The following is an 8356-nucleotide window of genomic DNA, read 5'->3' on the forward strand; positions in this document are numbered from 1 at the left end:
CGAGCGTACTCTGCTTAATCAAAGGGGACAACGTGGGTTGAGGGCAGAGTTGGCTAAGGTAGACTGGGAACACAGACTAAACTTTAGCACAATTGATGAACAGTTTCGGACTTTTAAGGAGCCCTTTCAGAGTGCTCAACAAAAATATATTCCAGTGAAAAAGAAGGGCGGTAAGAGAAGGGATAACCAGCCGTGGATAACCAAGGTAATAAAGGAGAGTATCAAATTAAAACCCAATGCGTATAAGTTGGCCAAGCTTAGTGGGAAACTAGAAGATTGAGAAATTTTTAAACGACAACAAAGAATGACTAAGAAAGCAATAAAGAAAGGAAAGATCGATTACAAAATAAACTTGCGTAAAACATAAAAACACATCGTAAAAGCATTTACCGATATATAAAACGGAAAAGAGCGACGAAAGTAAATGTTGGTCCCACTGAAGATGAGAAGGGGGTTTAATAATGGGAAATGTGGAAATGGCTGAGAAGTTAAACAATTATTTTGCTTCAGTCTTCACAGTGGAAGACACAAAAACCAAGCCAAAAATTACTGGTCACGGGAATGTGGGAACGGAGGAACTTGAGATAATCACTTTCACGAGAGTGGTAGTGCTGGACAAGCTAATGGGAATCAAGGCAGACAAGTCCCCTGGTCCTGATGAAATGCATCCCAGCGTATTAAAAGAGATGACGGAAGTTATAGCAAATGCATTCGTTATAATCTACCAAAATTCTATGGAATCTCGGGTGGTACCAGCGGATTGGAAAGCAGCTAATGTAAAGCCTCTGTTTAAAAAAGGGGGCAGACAAAAGGCAAGTAACTATCGGCCGGTTAGTGTAACATCTGTAGTGAAGAAAATATTTGAAGCTATCATTAAGGAAGAAATAGCGGGACATCTAGCGAGGAATAGTGCAATCAAGCAGAAGCAAAATGGATTCATGAAGGGAAATCATGTTTAACTACATTACTGAAATTATTTGAGGATACAACGAGCATGGTGGATAGAGCTGTCCCGATGGATGTAGTGTTTTTTGATTTCCAAAAGGCATTCGATCATGTGTCACACAAAAGGTTACTGCAGAAGATAAATGTACTCCGAGTCAGAGGAAATGTTTCAGCATGGATCGATAATCGGCTGGCTAAGATAAAGCAGAGAGTCTGCATAAATGGGTCCATTCGGGTTGGAAATCCGTGGTGAGTGATGTGCCACAGGGATCGGTGCTGGGACCACAACTGTATACAATATACATAGATGGACTGGAAGAGGGGACAGAGTGTAGTGTAACAAAATTTGCAGAGGACACAAAGATTAGTGGGAAAGCGTTTTGTGCAAAGGACACAGAGAGGCTGCAAACAGATTTAGATAGGTTAAGCGAATGGGCAAAGATTTGACAGATGGAATACAATATCGGAAAATGTGAGGTCATCCACCTTGGGAAATAAAACAGTAAAAGGGAATATTAATTGAATGGGAAGAAATTACAATATGCGGTGCAGAGGGACCTGGGATTTAATATTGACCCTGTTCACAGGCCTCATTCATGGACCCCAGTGTAGACCGTGTGTGAGTGAGTATGTTAATATTCAGACTGATCACATGCCTCACACAGGCAGCGCTGTGTAGAGAGTGTTGGAGTGAGTGGGTTAATATTCACTCTGATCACAGGCCTTCTGATGCCAAGCTCTGGAACTCCCTGGATAAACCTCTCCATCTCTGCACTTCTCCATCATTCTTCAAGATGCTCCTTAAAATCTACCTTTTCAATGAAGCTTTCAATCACCTGCCTAATTTTTCCTGATATGTCTCGGTGTCTAATGTTTTGTCTCATAACACTTCTGTGCAGCGCCTTGGGAAGATTCACTCTTACAGAGGCGCTAAGTAAATACAACTTATTGTTCTATTGAAATCTGACCTTCTTGAAATGCACCCTGGAGCTTTATTTGATGTTTATTATGGCCTCATTAACCTGCATCGCTGCTTTTAGTGATATGTGTAACTGCATCTCTCTGCTCCTCTACCCCGTTCATTAAAGGCAACCTGCACCAAATATTCGCCTGACACACAATTGTTCATTTAATAATTTGTTCCAACTGGCCATCTCATGAGTCAACTGTGCAAGTGTAAATGTGTCTCTGGGTAAATGCGTGCCTGGCTCAGTGTAGGTTTATGTGAGTGTGAATGTATGTATCAGTGTGTGACTGCATTTCTGCGTAAGTGTTTGTGAGTGTGTTATTTTGTGTGAGTGTTTGAGTGTGTGCTTGGTTAAGTGTGTGTGTGTGCAAGTATGTGAGTGTGTAATTATGGTTCTGTGAGTGGGAGTTTGTTATTGTGTGTGAATGAGTGAGTATGAGTGTGTTATTGTGTTTGACTTTGTGTCTGGGTAAGAGCGTGTGCATTTGTGTGAGTATGTATATGTGTGTCTGGGTAAGTGAGTGTGAGTGTGTTATTATGCATGAGTTTATGTGCATGTGTCTGGGCATGCGTGTGTTATTGCTGGCTGTTGTACAACAGTCATCAAAAGTTAAAAAAAATACACGCATAGGCATCTTCCTCCCTTGAAGATTTTGTTCGGACCTGAAATTTTAGGTGCTTCATTGAAAAACCTGTGAACGTTTTGCGTGGAAGCAAGTCATCCTCAATTCGAGTGATTGCCGATGATGGATGGAGTGTGTGTGTAAGTGTGTGCCTGTGTGTGTGTAAATATGTGAGTGTTTAAATGTGTGTCTGGGTAAGTGTGTGTGAGTGTGAGTGTGTGTGACTGTGTCAGTCTGGGAGTGTGTAATTGTGTGAATGTGTGCCTGTGTAAGTGTGTGAGTCTGTGAGTGTGTAAGTCTATGAGTGTGAATGTGCGAATGTGTAAGTGCGTGTCTAGTTAAGTGTTTGGGTGCTGACATCTGTGAGTGTGTGAGTGTATGAGTCCGTAAGCAAGTTAGCATGTAAGCGCGTGCCTGGCTAATTGTTTGTTTGTGTAAATTAGTTAATGTGTGAGTGTGTGCCTGAGTAAGAGTGTGAGTGTGTAAGTCTGTTTTTGTAAGTGTGTGAGTGTGCAATTGTGTGTTAGGCTAAACGTGCGACTGTGTAAGTCTCTGAATGTATTAGTGTGTAAATGTTTAAGTGTACACGTGCGTGCCCGTGCAAGTGTTTGAATGTGTAAGTATGTGAGTATGTGAATCTGTAAGTGTGTGCGAGTGTCTATGTGTGCGCATGTGTGTGCTTGAGTGTGTATCTGGGTATGTGTGTGAATGTGTAATCTTTGAAGAGATGCGTGTCTAAGTGCGTGAGTGTGTAAGAGCGTGAGTATATAAGTCTCTGGCTGGATGTGTGGGTGAGTAAGTGCATGATTGTGTGAATGTGTATGTGTGTAAGTGTGTGTCTGTATATGTGTGTGTAAGTCTGTGAGTGTGTAAGTTTGTATAATTGTGTGTGTGTGAGTGTGTGTGTGATTATGTGTTGAGTGTCTGCGTGAGTGTGTTTGTAACGGTGTCTGGGAAAGTTTGTGATTGTGTATATGTGTATATGCGTGATTGGAGATGTGTTTCAGTGTATACGCCTATGAGGTTGTGTCTGTGTGTATGTGAATGAGTGGCTGTGTGCGTGACTATGTGCCATTGCGTGTCTGTGTGTAACTGTGTATGTGCGTGTCTGCATGCGTGCAGGAGGGGTTCAAGTCATCACCCATGTCGGCGCAGGTGGCCCAGACTAATTGGAGTACCTTGGACATTGGATCAGTCAGGGCAAGAAATACATGACAGAGGAAAGACCGATGTCAATTAGGGACATGCCTCAGCCCCAGAATTTCAGTGGAGTAAGGAAGGTATTAGGACGTTTTAACTATCGTCGGAATGTTATACCTCAATACACAACAATAGCGGAACCCATACAGAAATTAATTAAATGGAGCGGGGGAAACCTGCAGAAGATAGATTGCGGACCAGAGCAGGAAGAGGCATAAGGTGAACTAAAAGAGATCTGATGTCGTCCCCTGCCCTCGGATTGCCAGGTCCCAATAAACCATTCCACCTATACTGTGATCAGCATGATGGAAGCTATTCCGCCGTGGTAATGCAGGAACATGGGAGCTCCCAGAGACCTATAGCCTACTACTCGACGACGAAAGTCCCAGTAGTTAGTGGAATGCCCCGATGTGTGGCCGCCCTGAACTGTGCGAATTGGGCAGTGAAAGTAAGCCAACCAGTAATGATGATGGGACAGATCGTTTTGCACCCACAACATACCCTGGTAGAACTACTAAATACTAGAAAGCTGCGGTCGATCTCGGACAGCCGAAAAGCTAAGTGGTAGTCCGTATTCATGCCCAAAGACAAGTCAGTAATAATAAAAAAGCACAATGGAGTTAACCTCGCTACTGGAGTGCTGACAGAAGGCGAGGAACATAGCTCTAGCGAACAAGCAGAGGAGGAAACGCTCAGCGCGGTAAAGAAAGAGCCACTGGACAATCCAGATGAGACTTTCTATGTGGATGGATCCAGAAAATACATTGAGAGAGAACCCCATACTGGGTGGGCAGTGGCAACACAGGAGCCAGAGGAAATAATGGTAGGAACGCTTCCAGGAGACAAGTCAGTTCAGGTGGCAGAACTGGTATAAAGGCTCTCGAGTAAGCTAAATGAAAGCGAGTAAACAAATATCCAGATAATCAATACGTTTTCGGGGTGGATCACCACTAAAAGGCAGCCTGGTCATGACGAGGGTATGTAACATCTACATGTACTGGCAAGGTGGTAAAACATGGAACGCTAGTAGAAAGTCGAGTGAAAGCAGCAAAGGAACCATGGTGAGCAGCGGAACTAAAGGTAAAAGCACACACAAAACTAACTAGTAAAGGCCAAAAAACCCGCAAGACCTAACCATCGTCGGGAATAAGATCGCTGACCTCGGATCCAAACGAGCGGCAGGTGAGAGAAGCCAGAGCCAGCATTTAAGGCTGAAATTCAACCAATTATGTCAACAGTGCTCAGACTGATATAAGTATAGTATTGGTCCACCAGAGTGTCGATCAGGAAGAAAGACGTGAAAGGCGTCCAGCAAAAATTTGAAATATGGTTATGGGATCCCCAGGAGCATGTTGTAACACCACAATGTTGTGGGCAGCAACTACTAAAATTATATCACGGGTTAACACATGCTGTATTGCTCTCGCAGTACTCGTGGTGGTAAGCAATGCGGAAGGATGTAGCTAAATTTTGACGAAGGTGCATTATTTGTGCCCAACATTGGGGATGATATGGCATGTGGTACCTCTGTTTGATTCCCAGCAGTGCTCATGTTTCTTTCATTAATTTGCACGTGAAATGTGTCCCATTGTCTGAATCTATCTGTGGAGGTACTCCCCACCGAGGTATCACCTTGCTAGCCAGGATCTGTGCTACCATCCGAGCGGAGCAGTGCCTGGTAGCGAAAGCTTCCACCCATCGGGTGAACTGGTATATAACTACCAGGCACTAAGTTTTACCACTATCCAAGGGGATGCAATGTACGAATGGGAGATCAGCCAAGGCCACTGGAACCTTGGGAGAATTTACAGAGAGACTTCACCAGCCCCCTGCCAGAGGATTGAAGGAAGGACGTGATAGCGCTGGAGAGGGTACAGAGGAGATTTACGTAGATGTTGCCGGGAGTGGAGACATTTTGCTAAGAGGACAAGTTTAGACAGGCTGGGTTTGTTTTCCTTGGAACAGTGGAGATTGAATGGGCAACAGCATTGAGGTGTATAACATTAGGAGGGGTCTAGATTTTGTTCATTAAAGTGTCTATTTCCCACAGTCGAGGAGTCAGCAACCAGGGGATATAAATTAAAAGTAATTCGTATCAGGGTTAAAGGGGATTTAAAGGGAACATTCTTCATCCAGATGCATGTGGGGGTCTGGGACTCACTGCCTGAAAGTGATGTGGAGGCAGAAACCGTCACCACATTTAAAATGTTCTTGGATGTGCAATTGAAATGCAATAAGGTGCAGGGATACACACCTAAAACTGGACATTTGTTGGCCGGTGTGGATAAATGTGCCGAAAAGGACTCCTTGCATGCTGTAAACTTATATGATTCAATGTTCCCAACAGGTTTCGAACCGGAGGTCTTTCACATGCTCATCGAAAATGATAACCACTACACTATGGAAACGCTGCGAAAAATGCAATGTTGGGAACATAACCAGAGCTTTAACCTCAACAGCTGGACCACACTTCAGGAGCTTTCGTCACGAGAGCAGAATGACAGTGCAAGGTTTTGAGGGGTTCAGGAATTGATCCCGTGTTTCTCTGCCTTTATACATAGGAACAGGAATCGCCGTTCCTCAGAAAGTGGTTAAAATATGTAATAAACTGCTTTAAAGGGCGGTGGAGGCAGACTCAATCTTATATTTCAAAACGGAGTTGGATAAATATCTGATGGAAAAAAATTGCACAGCTGCCTGTAAATGACGGGGAGTGGGACTAGTTGAGAGTTGGCATAGGCTCGACGGGTCGAATGCCTTTCTTCCTTGCTGTAACCGTTCCCTTATTCTGTGATTCTATAAGTCAGTGGCATATTTAACAATGTGCATGAAAGCAGAATATTGCAAAGGGACATGGATAGAGTCGGCACAACAAGAGACATCTGATTCTGAAAATTCTGGCGCGCGAAAATTCGGGTTTTATGACATTAACAGCATAATTTTTGTTTTGTGAAGTTCCGGTCGGAGAAATGTTTGGGAAAGGAATGTTTTGCTGAAAGGGACTTAGCACTAAATCTTCTTTCTTGCTGTCGGGGTCACCTTTCCTTTCGATGTTATTCTTGCATAATGTTTATTTTCGTTGCTGTTTGACAACAACCGGTCGCTTGCTCTACAGTCTACCTCACTGTTTCCCGAGTCTCATATATCTGTTACCAGCAATGATCATTTTGAAGCAGACCACTAAAACGCTGTGTCTAAAATGGTTTATGATTTGAGAGGGAAGTTGCAGAGCATCGACAAATTATTCAATTAAGGACTCTCCTTCAGTTAAGATTTCTATAGTTGTGCAAATGAAGATCATCAATGAATTAATGATGTTTTCCCGTGAAAAAAGGATAACCTTTAACGGTTATACATTTTCTACATTTCGAAAGACACTGGTTGATCAGGACAGACAACACGATTTGGTAAGGAATGGTCGCGTTTGAGTAACTTGAATCCATTTTTGGAGGAGGTCACCAGGAGGGTCGATCAGTGGATGCGTACGATGTAGTGTATACAGATTTTATTGAGGCATTCGCTAAGGTCACACATGGCAGATTGGTCATGAAAATAAAAGCCCATGGGTTCCAGGGCAAAGTGGCAAATTGGATCCAAATTTGGTTCAGAGACAGAAAGCAAATGGTAATGTTTGATGGGTGTTTTTTTAACTGGAAGGATGTTTCCATTGGAGTTACGCAGTTTTCAGTGTTAGGTCCATTATTTTTCTGGTATATATCATTGATCTAAACTTGAATATCGGTGTTAAGATTGATCAGTTTGCAGGTGATAGTAAAATAGGCAGTGTACTTGACAATGAAGAAGAAACCTGGAGACTGCTGGTAGATATCAATCAACTGGTAAGTTGGGCAGAACAGTGGCAAATGGAATTTAATCGAGGGACATGTGAGATCGTGCGTTTGTGGAGGGCTAACAACGAGAGGGAATACACATCAACTGGTTGGACATTGAGAAATATAGAGGTAAAAGGGGAACTGGGATTGCATTTCCACAGATTCCTGAAGGTAGCTGGCCATTTGGATAAGTTGGCTAAGAAGACATACAGAATTGTTGCATTTATTGGCAGAGGCAAGGAACAGAACAGCAAGTGGGTTGTGCTAGAACTATATAAAATTCTGGTTAGGCCACAGGTGGAGTACGGGGTGCAGTTCTGGTCACCGTATTGAAAGAAGGACGTGACAGCACTGATGAGGGTACCGAGGAGGTTTACGCAGATGTTGCCGGGAGTGGATCAACGTTGCTACGAGGGCAGATTGGATAAGCTGGGTTTGTTTTACTTGGAACAGAGGAAGCTGATGGGTGACAGCATTTAGCTGCATAAAATTAAGAGGGGCCTAAATATTGTTGAATAAAAGTGCTTACTTCCCACAGTGGATTGTTCAATCACAAGGGGGCATACATTAAAAGTAATTCGTATAAGGGTTAAAGGGGATTTGAAGGGCACATTCTTCATCCAGATATTTGTGGTGGTCCGGAACCCACTGCCTGAAAGTGTTGTGGAGGCAGTCAAAATCACCACATTTAAAAAGTACGTGGATGTGCACTTGAAATGCAGTAAGCTGCAGGGGTACACAACGAAAACTGGCTATTTATTGACCGTTGCGCATACGATGGGCCGAAA

Source organism: Pristiophorus japonicus, unplaced genomic scaffold (genome assembly GCF_044704955.1).
Source record: "Pristiophorus japonicus isolate sPriJap1 unplaced genomic scaffold, sPriJap1.hap1 HAP1_SCAFFOLD_29, whole genome shotgun sequence".
Classification (NCBI taxonomy): domain Eukaryota; kingdom Metazoa; phylum Chordata; class Chondrichthyes; family Pristiophoridae; genus Pristiophorus; species Pristiophorus japonicus.